We start from the raw sequence: 23,005 nt of genomic DNA, 5'->3' as shown, positions 1-23,005 counted from the left end.
GGTATCTCCTGCCTACCTGGTTTCTCTTGCTACCATCAGAGATCAGCTGGTTTATTTTTAATCAAAAAGGAAATATCAGTCAGCTTAATTCTGCTGGGTGAAATCCACTTCTTTACAGAAATCAAGCCCCGAAAACGGAAGCAAGAAGGAGGTCCCAGCTAAGTTTTATTATCAGTATATTGTACTATGTGATGTATAAAGTGACTTTCATCCTATGGTAGAGCATTTCCAAATAACCTCAAAGCTATGGCTATTCGCTTACTTTACAACTAAAAAGATTCACATACTTAGGTTTTAGCCAGAGGTTTATAGATTTCTACCAGACACCTCTCCTCAACCATACTCTCCATCTAACTCTATTTTAGCCATTGGCAATAGGATGGCAGGTAAGAAAATTGCACTAAATTCTCATTGAAGCCTCCATACGAGATTACCTTTTGCTTAGGAAGTTGCAAATTACTGGAAAGTGAGTGTTCTTAAGAACTGTCCCTGTACATTCTTCTAGTTGCTTCTATTTTCTGGTTACTGACCTTACCCAAGTGTTTTCATAGAATCACAGAATCACAGAATAGTTTGGGTTGGAAGGGACCTTCAAAGCTCATCCAGTGCCACCCCTGCCATGAGCAGGGACATCTTCACCCAGCTCAGGTTGCTCAGAATGCCATCCAGCCTGGCCTGGGGTGTCTCCAGGGATGGGGCATCACGCCGTTGCCTATTGCAACTAGGCAACCCCTAAGGTGATGAAAAGAAAAGCAAGGCCTGCTGTGATATTATTATACCTGTGGTAAAGACACAAGAATTGTTGGAGAACATTTTTTTTTCCATTTCCATATCCATGCAATAGTTTCCATCATCATTTGTTGGACTGTATTGCTGTTACCTATAAATGATTGGCCAATCTTTTTGACACAGTGAAAATTGCTGAACTTTTTTCCATTCTACTTCTTTAGCTTAGTTTTTGTTGCCCAATTTAGGGATCAGCTATTTTTTCTCCTGTTAGGATTTGCTTTTCCCATCTACTAACTACTGGCTTTACTCATGTGGTGGTGTCAAAAGGTTCACAGACATAATGCTTGTTAAGTATTTGTGTATGCGTATTTGTGTATGCGTATGTGTCCCTTATTTTCTTTTGGTTATGACAATAATGATGATTATTAATGGTAGTCCCCTAGCACAGGTCTCCAATCCGGTACAGGCTAGTTCAAAGGAAATAGCAGACTGCAGAGAACAAGATAAGCTGTGTACACCCTAACTCACAGTGACCTTTCTTTCTTCTGCAAAAACTACTAGCTTAAGAAAAATCTCCACAGTCATAAATCACAATCACTCACCGCTGTTTGGAAAGAGCCGGATGATTTTGGTACATTTATCATGGTTTAAGGAATTTTGACATGTTGTTCTTCTCTGAATGTAAAAGTTCTTTTCTTTGTGGTTGTTTCCTTCCCCCACACGTGCACGTTTCTGAAGGTTGCTCAGAAAAGTGACAGTATCAATTGTCTTTGAACATTCAGAGGGGAGAGGAGGCACACTGACCGTGCTCCTTGAAGATGAAAACGCTGGAGGAATTTGACCATGACTGAAGGAGCTTCTGTGGAAGATTAGAAAAATAACAGTTCGCTAAACAGATGCCAGTTCATAATGACCACTGATGACTACCTCATGTGTCATTCTAGGCACCTCACAACAAAAAATATTATCTTTTGACAAAGATGGTGGTAACAACCTGGGGAAAAGAAAAATGAAGGTTTTACTCATTTTTTTCTAGCTTTTTTTTAACAGACTGATAGTTACTTAACTTGACTGTAAGTGAATAACCCACTGAAGATAGGCAAGTAATCCAAGAGCAAGAAAAATGTTTATGTGCTATGAAACTATCTGTGGATTGTGGGATTTATAACTAGAAGAGATCAAAACTGAGATTTCTGTATTACTGAAGATTTTGAAATATTTTTCTGCCTCAGCATCGGACTTCGAAGGATTATTTGTTTAAAATTGGAAATCGTGAAAATTGCTATTCATAATTGCTCATCTGATTGTTTTGAATAAAAAAACCCTCCACTCTCAGATATAAATATTTGCTTATATTTTTATTCATTAAATTGAAACTAAAGAATTCTAACCTGTTTGATTTGACCTGAACCTATTTGCAACTTTCTTCTGTTAATCTGAATTGCAGATCATGAGTCCCTGTCACTAAAAATCTTTCTGGAACATTAAGTTTCAGCAATTGTACCCGCAGCCATTTAAAAATTTATCTGGGAGCAAAGAGAAAAATATGGGCCCTTTACAGAGTTATCCTGCAGACAGTGTTCTGAATGTGGTTCTCACAGCTCTTCCAGTCAGTCTGGTTTTAAATTCATTCAGATGGTGCAAAGAGAATAGTATCCCAGGGTATGATGATGGGTGTTCTCCAACGTACTTACTCCAGGATTAGTATACAGAATGAAGGAATTTCCTCTCATCTGACTTGTGCTATAAAACAATTTGCTGTCGACATATACATTTAAAATGACATATCTGAATTTATGCATCCACACACAAGATGCTCAGTTTAATCACCTGCCTGCAGGTGTATGAAGACATCAAAATGTTCCTTTCTGGATTCCAGATGTTGCTGCAGAAGGGCTTGGTACTCTTTACAAATCAAATAGGAGATTTGGACCCCCTGTGAGAAGTCATGTAATGCTAGATGGCTCTGCATGTGCAATGAGGTTGAGCCTCAAGTGTCTGAGCTCCTGATATAGTCAACAGAGATCTAGCCAACAGAGTCAGTGAGATGGGTTTGAGCTGCCTGAAAAATAGATGGATTATCTCACAACTCCTAAGCTCAAACTAGATATCTCCATGTTGGCAACTGAGTCCCTCCTAAGAGATATTCAGGCCCTCGGTGTCTACACTATGAACTGAGTTTCACCCTAATGCCTCTTGTATTTACTAGAAGCTCAGTTTGACACATCTGCACGCAGCTGGTAGGTACAACGTAGGACCTAGAAGAGGCCAGTGCTGGTCCAGACCAGCAGCTGGGGTACAGGCAGGATACCTCACAGCATCTGAACCCGTGCTGGATGCTTCTGTTCAGATGGCTCAAGGAAGCCTTATCTTCACTGCTATGGGAGCTTCTATGCTCAGCACACAGAGGCACTTAATTATGTTGTCTCAATTTCAAATTAAATCCCACACCAAGGCTGACTTCTGTTGCACCAGAATAGGATCCAGTGCCATGTCGTAGGCTATCCAAAAGGGGGAAATGGCAGGAGACCTCTTTGTGGAACTTTTACAACTCAAGGAGTTCTACTCAGCATAGTCAAAGGTGTTTAAGGCAAGCCTACATTTGGGCAGATGAGATAAAAATGCCTTCGATCAAGATTTCTGTTGCCCACAGCATCAGCTTATATATTAAAAAAGCCACTCTAGACACCTCAAGCTGGGGAAGATCAGTCACATCCCTAATATATGTCTCAAGATATCAAAAACTGGTCACACAACCCCTGTTGCCTCCACAAAAACCAGTTTCATTTTATTTCTAAAGCATCTGGGAACTAAGAAAGGTGAAAATTCCAGGAGGGTTCATTAATACATGGACAACTGGTTAAAATAAAATATGAACACCTTTTCTACTATTGCTTGTTGTCTGCACTCTGCTGTCACTATAGCAAATAAAAAGGCAAGCCCAATTCATTTAATTGGAAAAAATCCTCTATTTCAAAAGGAAATACCTGTTTTCATGGATTAGCTGTATTCCTGTCAGTTTGCAGCATCCACTGAGTTCAGTTCCTGTATTGAAATAATTTCTTACGCCCTCCTAGAACTGCCCCCTTTGCAAAGGGTATTTGTGATTTTAGGGAAAACAGACAATGAGGGAGCATCAGTTTTACAGCCCTCCTTGGAATGGCTCTCTGGTTTCATCTCGCATCACACTTAGTTTTGGTGCAAAATTATGGGTGAAGCCTGACAAATAACTGATATTTTGCTGAAATATAAATGGTGGAGACATGCAACTCCTTCGAGCAAAATTTGATACAGGAGCCTTTTTTTTTTTATTGCTGAATGCATGAGCAGCTACTACTGCTTGAACTGGATGAGTAAATCCTTTAGCTGTCTGACTTTTCCCTTATGTACACTGCTGACTTGGATGCTCAACAGAAGATGTCGTGGGTAGCAAAAGCTACATCTTTAGTTTATTAAGGAACACACAGCCTGGGACTGTTCTTCAGCCTTCCTCTCTTTGCTGGCTGAGCACAGGGTCTGCAGGTGAAAGCCTTAAGTTGAAATGTAGTTGCACTATGTCCACCAGTGAGGAAGTGAGTTCTTTAAGGTCTAAAGTAAATCTCCGAGAGAGATCAGGGATGGAGAAGGAGGCTTATCTCTCTCATACAGGGCAACAACACACAGTTGGCAATGATTGAGCTCAGGAGGACCAGGACCTAGGGGTGGATGCTGATGTCTTTGCTCAAGCTAGATAATTTTCCTGAGTCCTCTCCTCTGTTCTCTCTTTCATTCTGCCCTATAAAAACTTAAAATGGAGCGAGAAAACAAAATAAAACCATTTTGCATTATGAAAGCAACATTTTCTCTAAAGATACCTCAAGACAGACAGATGAAACCCAAAAAAGCAAGAAAAACCAAGGAGTGCAGCCAAACCACTCATAGTAACTGACTCCAAGAAAGAGTTCGAGACTTGTGCGTGAACAAGTTACTCCTGTTAGGGATGAAGTCTCACGGGGTCAGAGTCCACAAAGATGCTTTATTGTGGTGACACTCAAAAACCACCTTCAGTCAATGCCAGCTCTTCAGACTGAAACATTTCTAAGGGTAGACAAAGTGATATGAGTGTGAATATAATGACTCATGGAGGTTTGGACAAAAGAGTTGTGTAACTCTGGAAATTAGTAACAGTTTGAAAGAAAAATTATGTTAAAACATAATCCGCCAAAGCAATATCACCATTGTAATAACAAACACTAGATGAAATAGATAATGAAACTGAGAAATCATTAGGCAGTGTGAAACAGATCCTCCAGATAAAAATGAACTCTTAGCATTACAGACAATAATTACGATTCTTCTCTAATGCCCTGATGCCCTGACTTGACCTGCTTGTTGTTGTCAGTCTCAGAGAAAGTCCAGGACCAAAATCTGAATTTTGATTGAGCTGCCCTAATGAACAAAAAACATTCATGTAAATGAGATAAGGTGACATCAATGACACACTGAAAAGGAAAGACAATAGAAGCTATCAAAATTCAAGCAGTAATTTGTTTTTGAAAAGAAAAATAACTTTGGATTTGCATAATCTTGAAATAGAATTACTATAGCTTAGACAAATTGATTAAATTTGCCTGCAAACTTTCCTGTTCCCTTTGTTATGATTGTTGTAAAAGGCCAGGCAAACTATTTCTTGAGTAATTCATTAGATTGATTTAGCTTCTTGTTCATGTTTGCAAACTATGCATTTAACAGATTTTGATTTTTTTCACATTTCTTCATGACTTGAAATGATTTGATACAACTATGGACTAAAAGTCTATGGCAGACTTCTCAGAAACTAGTAATGGCCTTGCAGCTTGTAAATTTACTTGTGTATTTGATTGTTGTATTTGATCAACATACATCATGTGACAATGCTTATGATGCCATGAAGCTTTCAGGTTTGCTTTGAAAATGTTTTCTATCTAAATAGACATTCATAAAATGTGAGATCTGCCAGAGCAGACACAGCAGGTATTGATATGTCTGTGTAATCTTGATTACTGTGATTGATCTATAATGTCAAAAAGTACGTATCAAGACTTTACTCTGCTTAGTATTCTGTACACAATACAGAAAAACGACAAAACATCTTAGTGCCAAATGCAGGAAGAATAAAAATACATCCACAAACATGATAAGCCATTATCCCAATAAGCTGTTTGCTGGAGATTTTCAGTAAGTCTAGCTGAAAAAGAAAATCTTGAGGACACAAAGAACAATGGGGTAGCATTTTTTTGGTTGCCTGCTGCTAGCACTTTCATATGAGCACAGAAACTGTTGAAAATTCAGCAAGGAAGGTAGGAGAGCAGTTATCAGAGGACAAGGCAAGCACAGGAGGTCTGTTAGTGAGCGGAGTCCAGGTCTATTGAGGCTCAGGACAATGACCGAATCTCTAGACTCACTTTATTCTCTTCCAGTTGGAAAATACAGGATATCATCTCCACCCAAGCCTGGGAGTGTGAGGGTACCAATAGTCTTCAAAGACAGAGCTAGGGGGTAGGGGTGGAGTCACAGCATTAGAAATTCACGATGACTAGTTGTTTTATTATTATTGTGCGTCAAAACCCCATGACAGACTACAGCCCTTGTTCTTGCTGTGTCATGATCTGTATAAACTCGTACCAAGACAGCAGATGGGTGCAGAAGGATGGAGATGAGGAAGTAACATCCATGATTTGGCCAAATTCATGGACTCTTAGCCGAGGTCTCATAATCTAGTCATGAACTAGGAGGGATTAGAAAAGAACAGCAAGGTAGCTCCACAGGCAACGTATTTGGGAGAAGGTATAAAGCTGCCTTCAACAAACCTAAACAACAGGCAGCAGCAGCATGGACCTCAAGGACAGAAGGAAAGCAGAAACTTCTGGTGGCACTTAGACCTTATGGAAGACCTCACAGATTTTGAAAGCAAAATCAAGGCTCATTCACAGGTATACTAAGAAAGCACTAAGTAGCATTCAGCTAACGATTTAATTGCTCTGGTGTCTCATTGGTCCCATAGGGATAATGATATTTTCCTTAGAGGGATGTTGTGAGTGGGAAGCCCAGACTCTCACAAGTGAGTTATCAGAAGCAGGTGGGATGGCCAGAGAAACCTGTGTTGGGTTCTTCACTCACTGGTTCCCAAGAGAAAAGAGCTCTGCTGAGGAAATCTTGACATTTTGCAGCCTATTATTTGGAGATCTGGTCTTTCATGCATATCAAATCAGGCAGGCTCTCTGGTGGTGAACACTTCACAGGTGGTGGCCTTACAGCTCACAAAAGTGAACCTCAGCTGGAGAAACACAACACCACTTGGAAGGAAAAATGTAAATGCTGGAGGAGGGAAAGGGGGAAGACTTTAGTGCTGGCAGTAGGAGTGAGAATGGCTGGAAGGTTACAGAGCAGCTGTAAATGGCTCTCTAACTACAGAACACTTTAGTTTTACAAGCACAGAGTTCTCTTCTGTTATTACACAGCACAGAGTATGTGGTAGAGTAAATGTTCACTAAAGATTTAGCAGCCTGGGCTCTCACAAGAAATACGACAGGGTCACAGGTTGCTTTGCTTAGTTTCATTAATTGGATTTTCTGGTCTCCGGGCACTCTGCTCTGAGGTGTTAGGAACAGACACACCTGTAAATGAAGCAGGCTAACAATTTAAAAATAAAGAGATCATTACTGAGCTCATGGAAATCTGGATCTGCATTTCTCAAGGAAAGTTAAAAGGCATTTTGCAACTTACGAGGTTCCACTCCTAACAGAAGCAGATCTCAGGAGCACCATGAAACTTTGCTTTTAAAGGGTTATTTTTATTTTAATTTGTCTCATGGGGCAACCTCATTTGAGCAGAGTTTTAAGGACAAAGCAAAGAAAGGACTTTAAAACCATCTTTAAGCTCACAACTGCAATACCTGCTACTACCTAAATCTCAAGTATTTAATGGTTCCTAAAAAATATATTGCCTTGTTAATGCCTGTAGCAAAGCATACAGTTTATGGTGAGAGAACAGTAATGCCCCTTTAGCCATCTGGCCAGCAAGAATACAGTGGGGCATTTGATAACAGCCATTTACGTGTCTGCAGGAGATGGCTGCAATAAAAAGAACAAACAAGCACATTTACAGGGGGCTGTATTTGGGTAGCGAGCCAGACTAGGCACAATAAGAAATTCAATGCAAATCTCTACGGCCCAATCACAGACAACTCCATTGCTTCCAATGTCAAATGGAGCTTGATGCTTTCTGTTATGAGATGCAAATGGTTATTCCAACCCAAAATGAAAGTGTCTGAAGAACCTTGAGAGTCCCTGCCACCATCATTTCCACCTACTAATGCAATTCCTGGAAGATTTTACCCTGGAAAAAACCCCACCAAACCCCATGCACCAAAATAACATGTACAGTGGAACTGAACACCTTGCACTTATTCCATAGTCCGATATATTGGATGGAAAGATTCTTACCAATTTCAGTGAATCTTGAATTAGGGACATAATCACCAAATCAAAGTAAACCTATTGCAGAGCACAGGTGTGTTGAAGCAACCAGCAGATCTAGAAAGGATCTGAGCCTATAGCATGAATTGAGAGAAGGTCTTCAGCACAACGCTGGGGTTGGAGTGGAAATATCAGGAATATCAGCTCCAAAATTTCTACTACTTTGTGTATTATGAATGACTGTTGCAATTCTTACCCAAGTCACATATGAAATACTGTGCCATGAAACCACTTTGTTTCATGACATACCGAGCTGCTGTCTTCCTTCATCCATGAGCATGAAAATCGTGTAATATTATTTCATTCATCTGTCTGGTTTTCTACCGGTCACGCAAGTTGTGAAAGTACAACGAGGATTTTCGGGCTTTTAAACACACAAATATAAACTGCTATTAAGGATACATCACATTTCCTTGCTTAGTGCCTAGCTTGTAAAACGTAATAGCTCTACAATATTTCCGGCACTGAAATTAAAGTTTTTCCCCTTAAGCCCTAAAGGGAAAGCGAAATTTATGTCAGCTAATTTCAACCATCTAAAAATTAGGCATCTAATCTGAGATAGTCATCTATGTCTTAGCTGATGCAATGAATGAAACACCTTCATGCAATCGTAAACCAGCATGAGAATCAGCTGCAGGGGAAAATGTCTAAATGGTGTTTTCACATGTGTTTGGTTACAAAACTCTGATTTAACTCAAGAGACATCTGTGGCACATTTAGTTCCCCAACCATGGGAACTTACTGGTGTTCTAGACATTAAAGGGCATCCCACACAGTTTTCAGAAGGGTATAGATCTCCTCTGACTGTGCCATATTTGCCAGCCCACACATCTCCCTAGGGCACCTGAATGTCACTTGATGTCTGTGTTTAGGGAACTTAATAATGCTTCGATTTCCTGACCTTAGCTCTTTCTATTTCATTAACTGTAGTAACATGCTGGCCATCGTTTATAAAGGGAATTTAGACACTTAGTCCCTTTGTCATCACCTACATACGGAAATCTAAATTGCAGTTATTTCATCTGCAGAATTAATTCTTCCCTATTGTGCTTAATGCGAGTGAGATGGGTCACTCTGTGGAAGCACATATCTCTTTTTATTGAGCACAATGAGATCCCACACATAGACCTTAGACTAAGCTCCTGATTTTTTAAGGGCTAAGTTGTAGTAGATATGGATTCCAGTTCATTGTTTTGATGTCCAAGTTTAAACCTCTCAAGATACTTGCTTCTTCAAATAACAGGACAAAATACTAACGAAGATCATGATCTAATAGATAATTCTGCCTTTCCAAAAGCAATGTTTTCTTTCTTATAACTGTTTCGTTTTCCATCAACATCTTCCATCTGGTGAGCTCACAGCATTTCATTCATGGACTTTAATGAAAATCTCCTAAAATCTTTTCACACATACACAAAAAAAGGCAGAAGCTTCACCATGAGCAGAATCTACCACAGAATAGATGAGCAAGAGCCTAATGTTTACATCTTCAGATGCCAACACTGTAAATTGTAGAAGCAACATTAAGAATGGAATTGGATATGCAACTGAGGCTAACACTATAGCACCAGCATAAATCAGAGAATAAACACTATGAAACAAAATATTGCTGTTTTGCTGCTTGAAAAAAGTTGTGGTTTTCACTCATATTATGCTTTAAACAGTAAATGAAGCAGAAATGACAAGTATAGAATACAGAATAAAAAGGTGAATTTAAGCTCTAGCTAATTTTGATACTTTTACTGGACCACCTGACCCCAGAATGAATTATATTTAATTCAAGTTAGGAGTACACGGGTAGAATATTTGTGGCTCAATATGCTTGTCTTGGAACTAATGTTGGGTTAACCAAAAGAAATGACTGATTTTAAGGTCGTCGCAATCTTTCACTTGTGGATAGACTAATCCACTTCTGAATTTCAATGTTGTCATACTGAGATTACTACTTTGATTTAGTTCTTGCTAACAAGAGAAACAGATAATATTTGGCCAGTGACTTCTCGTGTAGCTGTCTCAGGGATTCATTTGGCATCATTACAACATTTGCTGACAATTTGAAAACTAAACCCACAATTGGAGCTTGTTTTTTTCAATTTCAGGCTGCTTGTTAACAGCATGATAGTTTACAGCTGCAGTAAATAATAAATTTTGTCACCTTTTCGAAACAAAACTGCCTCTAGAAATACATCCTCTACAGCAAGGTACAGCTTAGAAACAAGCAGCTACCTTGGGTCCCAAATAGTTATGCTAGATTTGAGTTCCTGGGGGATCATTTTCCTGTATTGGGAACTATGTTTTTTATCTCTACTGCACAGAAATGTTCAGTTTGAACATATTCTGAAACATAAAATCCAGTCTCTCCTTCAAGGTGTTATTTGGAAAGGACATCAGCTCCTGAAAGTTTATGTTTTCAAACAGTCTTCCAGCCTGTTCTATTCTAGTTCTTATGTCACTCCCATTATTATATCTCAGGTTATTGCCTTCATCAATGTAATATGTCTATAATTCATAGAACACAAACTTTGATTTCTCGAAGTGATGGATACCACTATTTATTGTCCATTCATGAGATGACTCTTCTCCTTGAGTTTTACTACTGTAATCAGAATGACAGAATACTTCTGGTCAAAAATATTATCTGTCAATAAATGTAGTTTTAGGATGGCCAAAAAGAATTATGAATTCCTGTGAAAAGTCTAGCAGTAGGGTAATTTTCAGAATCGGTAACAAATGGAAAATGACAAAAAATAAAACATTTTTGTCTGAAAACGCAACTTATTCAACTTTCCTAGAACACAGGACAGCAATTGAAGAGGGTAAGAAAAAAATTTTAAAAAAGGTCAATAGACCCAGATGTTCCAACTAATACAATTTTTTAAAGCATTCTCACTAGAAAAATGAGAAAAAATTGTCAATTGTTACCTTCTGTGCCCTTCACCCTGTTCCAGTGGCCACCTTAAGGACTAGGAGGACCTCAGCCCACCACTGGTGCACCTGGATGGACATGCTTTCTTGTTGACAACAACTGTATTTTTCTAGACTGCTTTTATATTCTCTAAAATGTATACTATATTTTTACATACTCCAAGTCTTTCAACAAAAAAAGAGGTTTTTGACCCTCTTGCATGGCTTGACTGAACACCAGATTTGTCAGGCAGAGGTTTCTTTCAAGGCAGTTTGGTAGATAAGAGCAGTACCACTGCGCAGAGGTGCCTGAATAGCACAATTTGGAATCCGAACGTCTGACAGCTTAAATCTGAGAAATCCTTTGGACACCGCTTGCTCTTCCTTTGGTTATTGTCTTACAATGTCTACATTGAGCACTTCTTAACTGATTAATTATTTCATCAGTATGCTCAGGTCCAGTAATTAGCTATATATGTGGTCAATTCATGGGAAAGATCTTTAAATAGTGTAGTTGGACATTTCCTACTCTGTAAATCCTTCAAACATAGGTGTCTCAGCAGTGTTTCAAAAGACTGAGAACATCAAGCCCATTAGTCTAATCATTAGTATATTTCTGCAGCTCCCTATTATTCTAGAAGTATAGCTAATATAGTTACACTTTATATTTCAGAGGCATTCGTAGCAGTTCTTTGACCTATGTCAAACAGAGTGAGTGAAACTAGGTATTACTGAGCACACACAAATTAATTGCAGATAACAAGCATGCTCTGTTGTCTTAAATGACAAGAATGTTGTGTGCAGATCACTGCATCTTAATTTGCCCCTCAAAAATACTGTGAAGCTAGGCTGCTCAAAACATGCAACACAGCAGGAACTGCTCCTCAACAGGTAGAAAATAATCTGGTTTTGAAGAAATCAACAGCAATACATTGTATGCATTTCCATAAAATGGCAAATTGAATGCTTAGTCAAATAACAGAGTATTGGAGCCAGCAACAAACTCCATGAGGGAAGGAGACATGTAACTTTAGGTATCTAAATGAAAATATCTTATGATTGTGATTCAGTTGACTGAATGCAAAAATCTAGTGTCATCTGAGATGTAATAAAGTAGTCAAAATGTCTGTGTCATGCTGGCAGACACCTCACAGGACACACAAGAGATACAAGCCTTCCTGGAGCATCCAGAGACCAGAAAAGAGATAGAAAGACAACCCAAAGGGCACTAGATGCCCACATGAGTAACTGAGTTCTACACTTGCCATCTTCCCTCTCTTTATAGTCAGCGGAGATCTGAAGCTGACCTGGTTGCCCATGCACAAGGGGCAAGACATCCATTTTGGGCTGGTGGTTGAAATACTGCACACTAGAAAAGTCATACTTTCCTGGATAATACCTTGCAATAACCCAAACGGCACTAAGCACTTATGTTTAAGCAATTTAATCCTGCTCCTGACTTTGATTTTTCATTGCCCAGGAGGTATAAACAATTTTCTAACTCTTCAAAGTCACTGCTAGAAACACAATAAACATTTCCTAGGCAAATGCTGAAAAACACCAGGCTCAGAAGTTAGCAGTGGATCAAGATAAAGGACACATTTGAAGCGTGGCTGAAAAAAGAGCATTTCCCAAACTGGCATTTGCACACACAAACAAACACCACTTTGATCCATTCCCACATAAGTCAGCTACATGAAGACACAGCAAAAAAACCCAGAGATTCCTTTTCAGAAGAAATCCACATTGTCTCAGACGGCTGTGACCTCAAAGAACCTGCTAAGCACCTGAGGCAGCAATCTCTGCATCTGAATAATTTTCTAATGAGGTTTTTAGAGAGATAGATACAATTTTGGATGCTCAAGCTGAAATCAGCATAGCCATGTCCCCCAAAAAAAAGCCACTGGGCTGGACCACTGCCAAGAGCTGCTCTAAAACTGACTATAACTGCTTCATTTACTCTCACGACAAATAGAATGGTTTAATGGAAACACTGTACACAAAACTGTACTGCTCAGGTAATTACCTTGATTGAAACAAGTGTTTTACACTGAAAGCAAAATTCCCCTGGAGTTAAACCAAACCACAACAAGCACAAGACCTCTGTGGAGGCACAGGCATATAAACAAGTACGTGTGCTAATTATTTTCCAGTGGTTCTCTTAATGAGCCACTTGCTAGAGTCCGTTGGTCACAAAGATGATTACTTTAATGATGATTCATAGAAATTCTGTGTGCATTGCAAATACCAAGTGCTGCACCAGTTGCTATGGCAGGAAAATGTGTGTGGTTTGTTCCATAAATAGCAGAGTAAATAACTGCATGACAGCTTATTCCTTCTCCAGAAGGTCTCCCTGGGTTGGAAATGGTCTGCAGGGAGCTCACCACATTCGACATTTCCCTGCCTCACACTTACCTGGGCTTATGGATGAAACCTTAAGCACCTATTTTCACCCACATAGCTAATTTTTTAGTTGGTTGGGTTTTGTTTGTCTGCTTATTTGTTTTTCCCTGCACTAAAGACTTGGAGCTTGATTCTGGTCTCTCTTACCTTGGTGCAAATCAGCAAATCCGGAGTAAATCTATTTATTTCATGAGAATAATATTACTATAATTGCCAACTACAGAAAACATCAGACAGAAGAGCAAACACTTCTCTCTCTACATAGGGTGGTGAGAAACACATTGATATTTATGACAAGTAAAAAATGTTCACTTTTAGCATCATATAGGGCTGCAGTCAGGTTAACACTAAAAAGAGATTGTTACTGAAATGCCTTCTTCCCTTTACCAGCAGCAGTCTCTATCCCATCCTAGGATTCCCTCAGATAAATTGTTTTGGTTTGATTTAGTCTTGCCCATCTTGAAAAGCATATGCATATTCTAGAAAACTTTTAGTGTGTTTTTGGCCAAGGCATTTTCTAAAGTTTAAATTTTGGAATTATTTTTAAACTGAAAATGCTGAAATACGACCCCTTTCCCTACAGCACTATGAAGGAAACAGAACACAGTGAAAAAGAATTTAAAGAAATATTACGAATATCTCGGCTCCTGGTAGTTACCCCTCCTGAGCACCCTGAGACTAGCAGTGAGCAAGGAAATAAAAAAGTCCCACACAGAGCTGAAAAGCTATTTTCAAGGGGAGGATGGAAATACAAAGATAAAAAGCAACTCTGGGGGCCGGTCTAATGGAGGTGGGTTTTACCACAATCAAGGATTGATACGCCTGCCAAAGACACAGCTCTACATACAGTTTGCTTCACTGAGGCTTTTAAGCATCTGCTTTCTCTGAAGGGTCTTTATTCTAAATAACTGATACTTCTCCATACGGCAGCTGTTTGGTTGCAGATTACAATGCTCATTGCCCCAAAAAAGAAACAGAACAGCAAGGCAGAAAGCTGAATCAGATTTGCTGCAACTGTCGCGGGTGTTAGGGAACTGCAGAGGTGATGATCTTCCCAAAGGGGAAGACACGGGTGATGCCATCTGCTACGATGTGATGGTTTGGAGAACTGGAAACAAATGACCACTGAATTGGACAAGAAAGAGTGAGAATCCCTCTCCAGGAAAGAAGGGTTATGGCAGCTGAGACCCTTGAGGCTGTTCTCCTGAGCTAGACAACCTTCGATAGGTTGTTAAATATTTCTGTCGCTGATATTTACAGGCTATTGATCATCCTACAGCAAGTAGAGTGCAGCTGACATTGCCTCACGTCTGCCCCATGTCCAGCTTCTCAGGAAGGACAGTCCTACCTTGAGAAGTTCACAGCCTGCACAGGCAGGGCAGAAAGCAAATACAGATAGGAAAAACTGTGCACTGGTATCCCTGTGTTACAGGATGATGATGAAAAAAAGAAAATACAATAGGATTCTGCATTGTTTTTCCAAACGATGATGATTAAAAGGTTGGAGCTCACATGTTTTGGGGTTATTACTGGAGCTTACATGAAAATTCAGCAGAAGTCCTCAACAAGGGTTTGCGTTGAGTAGGATATAAAGAGTTTTCAGGCCTGTTGCTGGTTTTCCATTCTGGCAAACATTGAGGACAAGATGTCAGAAACTGACTGTTCCAGAATTTCAGAAAGGAAGCACACTGCAACAGTGATGGTGAACGTAAAGAACCACCGACTGCTATGGCTTGAGCTGCAAAAATGTTTTCACAGCTCTAAAGGTGTAGAGGGAGATGCAGAGCCCTGGTAGGAACCAAAACCACCACGCTGAGAACGTAAGCAGATGAGGAGAGAAGCAGAAAAGGCTGCAGATATGGCAATGCTCTGGTTAGCATCACCTCTGACATCACCATGAGGAATCAAAAAATGTCTTAATTTGACACCTGCAACCCCAGAAAGGAAATAACAGCAGCTTATCAGCCTGATCCAAGATGTGGGCTCCCCACCAGCTAAACCAACAAGAGCCAGGGCAGAGATAAATAGCATTCAGATGATGGTTTTACTGCACAGCACATGGTTGAGACTCACAGCCTCCCACTGCGGAGAAGGAGCCAAATTGAAGCTCCAGCTGCTAATTTAAACAGGCAGGAGGCTCAAAACCCTACTCTCCACAGCTTTCCTCGGAGCTCTCGAGCAGCCTGTCAGAGCCCAACAGACCCCAATGAAAGTAGAGAGAGAGCAGCAGCCACAAGGTGAAGACAGCTACCACAAAACAGCTGTTGAGTTCGGCATCTCCACAGGTTTTTAGACAGCCACAGCTGCTCATAAATGTGAAAGCTGGTTCTTTTTTCAACACCAAGTCACAGGAGACATTCCCTGAAAGAGAAGAGTGAAGAGGCACTTGGCCAGGGAAGAAGTTAGCTTTGTAGCAAACACAAAAGTAGCTATGGAAAGTTTGTATTTTCTTTAGTCTGCTACTGATCAGAGCAGTACAAAGGTATATGACAACTAGAAATAATAACAGGATATAGAATCATGGAATCATTTCAGTTGGATAGACCCTCAGGATCATTGAGTCCAACCATACCCTAACCTAAATCTGGCACTGAACCATGTCCCTAAGAACCTCGTCTAAATGCCTTTTAAACCCCTCCAGGGATGGTGACTCCACCACTGCCCTGGGCAGCCTGTTCCAATGCCTGACAACCCTTCACATGAAGAATTTTTTCCTAATATCCAATCTAAACCTCTCCTGGTGCAACTTGAGGCCATTTCCTCTTGTCCTATCACTTGCTACTTGGGAAAAGAGGCTGACATCCTCCATGCTACAACCTCCTTTTAGGCTGTTGTAGACAGCGACAAAGTCTCCCCTCAGCCTCCTTTTCTCCAGGTTAAACAGCCCCAGTTCCTTCAACCACTCCTCATAAGACTTGTTCATTAGTGTGAGCGTTTTCAGTTCATCCATTTCTATGAAGTCCTCATAGACCTTAATGACTCCTAGATTTTGAATATGGAGAGGAGACAAATTCAATATTGCAATATTTTAACTCTGCAGGGCAGTTTCAGCTTCAGCTCAGAAGATCTCCCCTGCAGTACACAGGATGAGTTATGGACCTCAGAGTAGCCTCGGGCACAAACCATTACAGCAAACCTGACGTTTGATTCTTCTCAAACAGGCTTTGCAGCTTGAGTTTATTTGGCTTCTGATGTAAGGTGGCTTATGCCAGGTCAATCCTTTTGTGTCTCAAATACAGTAGCATGGAAACACCTCTGAGACACTTTCAAAGTTTTGTCTCACTTACGAAGTTCTGAGCTGTCACAGAAGGTAGGAAGCATGGTTTTAAAGACAGTAAAAAATGGGTTTGAACAGGTCTCCAACATCTCATGCAAATTTTCTAAATATTGCCCTAAATCAGAAAAGAACTATTAAAACTGTGTGGTCACCTAAGTCTTATTTAGATTTGTTCTGAAATAAATGACCACAGACGGGATAGATGGAAGAATCTCCAGTTTCTTTGTCTGAATGAACCTGATTAGATGCAAAGAGAATGTTATCCACGTACCCACTGGTAGAAATGAGAGAGATGAGACACACTATTGGCAAAAACTGGGATGGTTCGAGAATTTAAAGACCTCTAAGCAGAAATTCTGTAGGGTTTTCAGGACCTAATGCTTTGAGTTGGGTGCTAAGAGTGGTGAGGTGCCTTTATTTCCACCAAATCTACAGGGACACGAGACAGCTTAGACAAGGCTCTTATTTTTTAGACAGCTAAAATTAGATGATTTAATCCCCTAACGCACTCCCCAGCCATCATGTATCTAGTACTACTGACAGCTGGTTCTGTTCTAAAGCATCACAGAAAAATGATACTACAGATCCTTGAAGAAAATAATGTCCCAGAGAGTGATGGAAAGGAATGCCATCTGTAACTCTGAATCTCAATTTTGTTCTCATTAGACCTTCATTATATCAGCCATCATTGTTGTGCAGAGACCTGAATCTATCCCCTCTATATTCACCTGCAAGCTATTTCCTTTAATTGCTGTGCACACAGAAAATCAAATGTATTCTAACAACGGTGATTCATTGGCTCAGCTGTTAAATGCAATTTGTGCTTCTCTCTATACAGTTTATTTATGTATTTCCCATCCCCGCACCATCTGAATGCTTCCCAATCTTTACTGAAGTTATCCTCACAAATATTTCCCTACCTCCAAAGTACAGATGGGGAAGAACAGCCAAAACCTAACCCCTATAGCATACTCTCCAAATGTTTTACTTCCGACTGAAAACATAGGTTTACAGACCAAAATCCCAGGGATACAAAAAACAGCATGGACTAGCATCTGTCATACCAAGAGATGAAAACTTGGCATGGAAATGTCTCATGGGGGAGCTCTGAAGTCAAGTAAATGAACTAGGAAGTTAGTTTGGATTAGACTTTGCCTAACTTAGTTACTTATGTGACTGCCCTTTTGTAACAAGACCAAAACTGTTTGGTTGCTTCATTAGAAGAGAGAAAAGAATGTAACGAATCTCTGATTGTGCTGCTAGGGAAGAAAAAAATATGTAAAAAATCGAAAGCAAACCATGTTATGTCGGTCACTGCTGAATACGTGTTGATTTCCTGGCATGTAGGACAGCAAAACACAGACCTTTTGCTAGGACCAGGAAGAAAATTGAATGAAATGGATATACTTGAAACAAAAGTGGTGTGTTCACGCAAATGGATGGAGGGTGTTGATAGGGAAGCCACAATAATTACCATTTTGACATATACACGTACGTAGTTATGCACATCGTCATTTGCTGTCAGCGCTAATTAACGTTACCTTCTTGCTCGTTTGCTTTCCCCACTTCAGTGGGTTGTGTTCACCTTCTCTACTTATTTCTGGGAGGACTCCCTAGAGGGAAACATCTTGTGCACATATTCCCTGTCTGATCCATGATGTGGTTACTACAACAGCTGTTGTATGGCAGAAAACAGCCATATTTGCCTTTCCACAGTCAAAAGAAAGGCAAGACAGCATAACGGTGCACATCTAGCAAGAGATTTCATGTTTCACAGTATGAAAATGATTTCTTGTCCTTATGTAGGACAGTTTGTCAGCTGAATTCGAAGAGCCTCTGTGTAGCTCTGGGAGTATTACATTATTTGTTTCTGCCTTCAGAGATCAAATGATGTGACTTCACATGGAAACAGCTTCCATGTCTGTCATATTCCTTGTTCTTCTCAACACATCCTCTGTTTAGATTTCCTTAGCCATCAACTGGAGTAATGCAGCATTGTATTTCCCTGTTAAATTAGAGAGATTCAGTGTCACAGACTCCCAGAATTCAGTATCCAGTCATCAGTTTTTCCCCTACTCCCCATCAAATCACCAGCTTGGCTAAATATTATGAGACTTAAAATGAATGGTAAACATATTGGAGTGTCGAAGTGGTTCTTCTTGTTTGCCATCAGGCCTGAAATTTTTACATCTTCAGGGTTTGGGCTGCTTGGGAGCAATTGTGTAAAACAAATTTCACGGTCTGTTGTGTGAGCAGAGGAACCAGCAAAGCATCATACACGCAGGTCCTGTTATGTGCTGCAAGGGCTGGGCTCCCATGACGGATCCCATTTTAGGAGGGACAGCCACTGAATCTCTCTTCTCACTCTAACAGCTGAGTTACCTTTCCACCTACTTTAATAAAATTGCGGGAGATTGATACCTTTGAGACCTCTGTCATTCCATCAGCTGTGGTGTGCTGGCTTTGACTGGGAGAGAGTTAATTTTTTCCATAGTAACTAGTATGGGGCTATGTTTTGAATTTTTGCTGAAAATAGTGTTGCTAACACACCGATGTTTTAGTTACTGCTGAGCAGAGCTCACACAGAGTCAAGGCCTTTCCTGCTCTTCTCACCACCCACCAGTGGGCTGGGGGTGCACAAGGAGTTGGGAGGAGACATAGCTGGGACAGCTGACCCCAACTGACCAAAGGGATATTCCACACCACATGATGTCATACTCAACATATAAAGCTGGAGGAAGGAGAAGGAAGGGGGAACATTCAGAGTTAATAGCGTTTGTCTTCTCAAGTAACCATTACATGTGATGGACCCTTGCCTCCCTGGAGATGACTGAACACCTGCCCGATGATGGGACGTGCTGAATTAATTCCTTGTTTTGCTTTGCTTGCATGCATGGTTTTTGCTTTACCTATTAAACTGACTTTATCTTAACTGATGAGTTTTCTTACTTTTACCCTTCCAAGTCTCTCCCCCATTCCACTGTGGGGTAGTGAGTGAGTGAGTGGCTGCGTGGGGCTGAGTTGCTCGCTGGGGTTAAACTACAACATGTGGTGAACCTATCTAACAGTCACAGAAGTTACCTGAGTGAACAGACAGCTACAGTTCACAGAGGAAATATGATCATTAAATCTTTTATTTGTGGGCTTTGACAGCTAAAACAAATCTCTAACGACTGCAGAACTTAATGATTCTGGGAGTTTTGGATTTAGTGACATCAAGTTTTGATTCCACAGTCTTCACCCACCCCTGAGGTTAAAATGTGGCTGTACATCTCTGGGAACTTTGGAAGTAGCTGTAAGTGTATAGCTATATAATTTTAAAAGAACGCATCCCATATGAGTTAAGGTTCTACTAATAGTTTAAAACAATGCAGTTTTTTACTTTGATGTGCAGAGCATTCAGGCTGACAAGGAGAGGAAGATGCAGGTTCATATAAACATACTAACACTTGGCTTAAAAGTCACTTATTCAAAGCAGGAAAGGTGCAGTGTGGAAAAAATTTCCCAAAGTTCCTCCCACCAGGAGAGAAAATGCATGGTACAAATACAGCAGATGGTGGAGTAGCTGTAGAAAACAAAATCATTGAACTGACATCCCAGCTGGAGAGAACTAGATACGATTAGCAGAAAGCAGGACTATTTTAAAGAAGCAAAAGATGCAGTTTAGCTTGGAAGAGTGATCAAGTTTAGCTGTAGAAGGTGCTGAGTTGTCTATTCCTCCACACTGTAGCACAGAAATACTCTAATCAAAACCAACTGGCTTTTGGTGACTATGGCATGAGTAGGTGACCAGGAGTTCTGTTCACCTTTGCTTATAGTAAAATTAAGAAAGTAAAAGGAAATCTGGTATAAACAAAAGGAAAATAAAAAGAACGGGAAATGAAAGTTCTCTTAGACAATGAACCATTTACCACAGTGGAACAGACTGTCACAAGGCACCACTAAAGTAAAAGCTAGCCAGATGCAACACCCAGTGAAATTAATTTTTCAGGGAAAAGGAAAACAGGCAAACTCTTGAGATGAAAAGCAAAAAAGCCAAAAAAAACTTTAGTCAGACTAAAAGCCCGCAGGTTTCAAGTCTTCAACTAGCCTGTAAATACTCAGGAAAAAAAAAAAAAGACTGCCTGGTCACAGAAAACTTACAGCAACATCCAACACAGTTTTGTACGCTTCCTCTGCAGTTGACTTAAACCTTCTTGAGATACAATAGAGTTCTAGGTTGATCCTAGGTCTGATCTAGACTGAAAACAGCAAAATCATCCTCAGCACCAGAGAAATCTATTGTCTGCTAACTCACAATCCCAGATGAAATGAGAACTGCAAATAAAAGGCATATATCACCCAATGACCCACATCTTGATCTTTCCTCTAGAGTCTAACACATTTTTTTTTTTCTCTGAAATATCTGAAGGGAAGTTTTTAACATCAATTAAAACCTTTCTTCTTTTTATCTGCTGCAAAGCATGATCAGTTCCAAATAATTTGCATTGCCACATTGCTGTCAGCAAAAAGAACAGGATTTCCTTATCGGAAATATCATTAGTACAAATATATCCCTCAGAGGAATAAAAAGAATAGAGTGACAAGCCTTGTCACAGAAGAGGGGACTACAGCTGAAGGAAGCCACCTCTGTTGTCTGTGACATCCATGCAACCCACAAGTGCCACTCTCTCTTATCTCTCTTGGTGACAAATGAAGTCAAACACACTGAAAAGGCTCTTCAATAAATGAGCTGCACTGCAGCCTGCAAAAATATATTAAAAAATTAGGTCCTTATTGAATCAAACATGTCCTCCCAAACACTCTAAGCCATTTATCAGATTATTTACACTCTCTGCCTACAATGTAAATACCTGCAGATAACATCATTCTCATGCCTCTTCAGACAGAGATGCTCATTCTTGAGTTTTCACTTAAAAATTCAGATTAAAATATCCCTTCCTCACACCACTTGTAAAACAATGACAGATCCTATGCCAGCATCTCATTCTCATTTAACCTGATTCATAGCTGAATGAGCCCATAGTGGCATAAAACCTCTTTTTAACACTTTCGCCACTGGTTCACCTCTTTCATTGGTAACTAGATTTGCAGAAGAGGAGCTCTTACAAAGATTTTTGTGCTATTTGTGCCTCCAGATTTGGTCTCAGTGACTTCGAGGTTAATCATTTATTTTCAACCTGCTTTCCCAACTGAAAAAAAACCAAAACAAAACACAAAAGAAAAAAAGAAAAAAAAAAAAGTGGATGCTTCTGGTTGGGTGATAAGCTGGTTCCCAGACAGAAGCCACAACCAGAAAGTCCATTTTCAAGCAAGGGGCTTATGGGGTTTTTTTAAGGAATGCCCTCATTAAACACTAGAGGACAAACTCAAAGGTTTAACCTGTGGGTCTACAGCGTACAGTTTCTATCTCGGAAACTCACTGCAGACTCCTTTTAGAGTCAGTACAGTTTTCTCACTGTTTGACTTTTTAGCTGCCTCCATTTGCTCAGGTGAATCATTCCAGAAACACCACTGCTTGCATGGACAAGATCTCCACTGACTGTGAACCAGTCTGGAGAACCCAGGGTCAGAGCGTGGTGGATGCTTGAGGTACAGTCTCATTGCCTAAATATTGGCCCCTGGTACCACCTGAGGCAGCCTTAGGTATCCAGAGCATACAAAACGATCAGGCAGATATGACACAGAACCTGTGGAAGACCTTCATCTTGATGGATGGCCTCTTGGCCTACCGCACAGCATCTCCAAGGGCAATGACATCTATATGACAGGACACGGGGTAATGGCTTTAACCTAAAGGAGGGGAGATTCAGACTAGACATGAGGAAGAAATTTTTTACACTGAGGGTGGTGAAATGCTGGCCCAGGTTGCCCAGAGAGGTGGTGGATGCCCCATCCCTGGAGACATCCCAGGCCAGGCTGGACGGGGCTCTGAGCAACCTGAGCTGGTGCAGATGTCCCTGCTCATGGCAGGGTTTGGACTAGATGAGCTTTGAAGGTCCCTTCCAACCCAAACTGTTCTATGATTCTATGATTTAGGCAACAGAATTACACCCCAGAAGCCAAGGACACAAAATCATCCTTGCTAACCAGCACATGCAAATACATCCTCTTACAGTGGTTAATTTTTTGATCATAGAACACAACTAGACGTGGCTTCAGCATAAATAGGCTTGGGCAGTGAGAGGACCAGGGC

The sequence above is a fragment of the Caloenas nicobarica genome, chromosome 2, assembly GCF_036013445.1.
Source record: "Caloenas nicobarica isolate bCalNic1 chromosome 2, bCalNic1.hap1, whole genome shotgun sequence".
Classification (NCBI taxonomy): domain Eukaryota; kingdom Metazoa; phylum Chordata; class Aves; order Columbiformes; family Columbidae; genus Caloenas; species Caloenas nicobarica.
The sequence above is the reverse complement of the archived record's forward strand: the minus strand, read 5'-3'. Positions refer to the sequence as shown.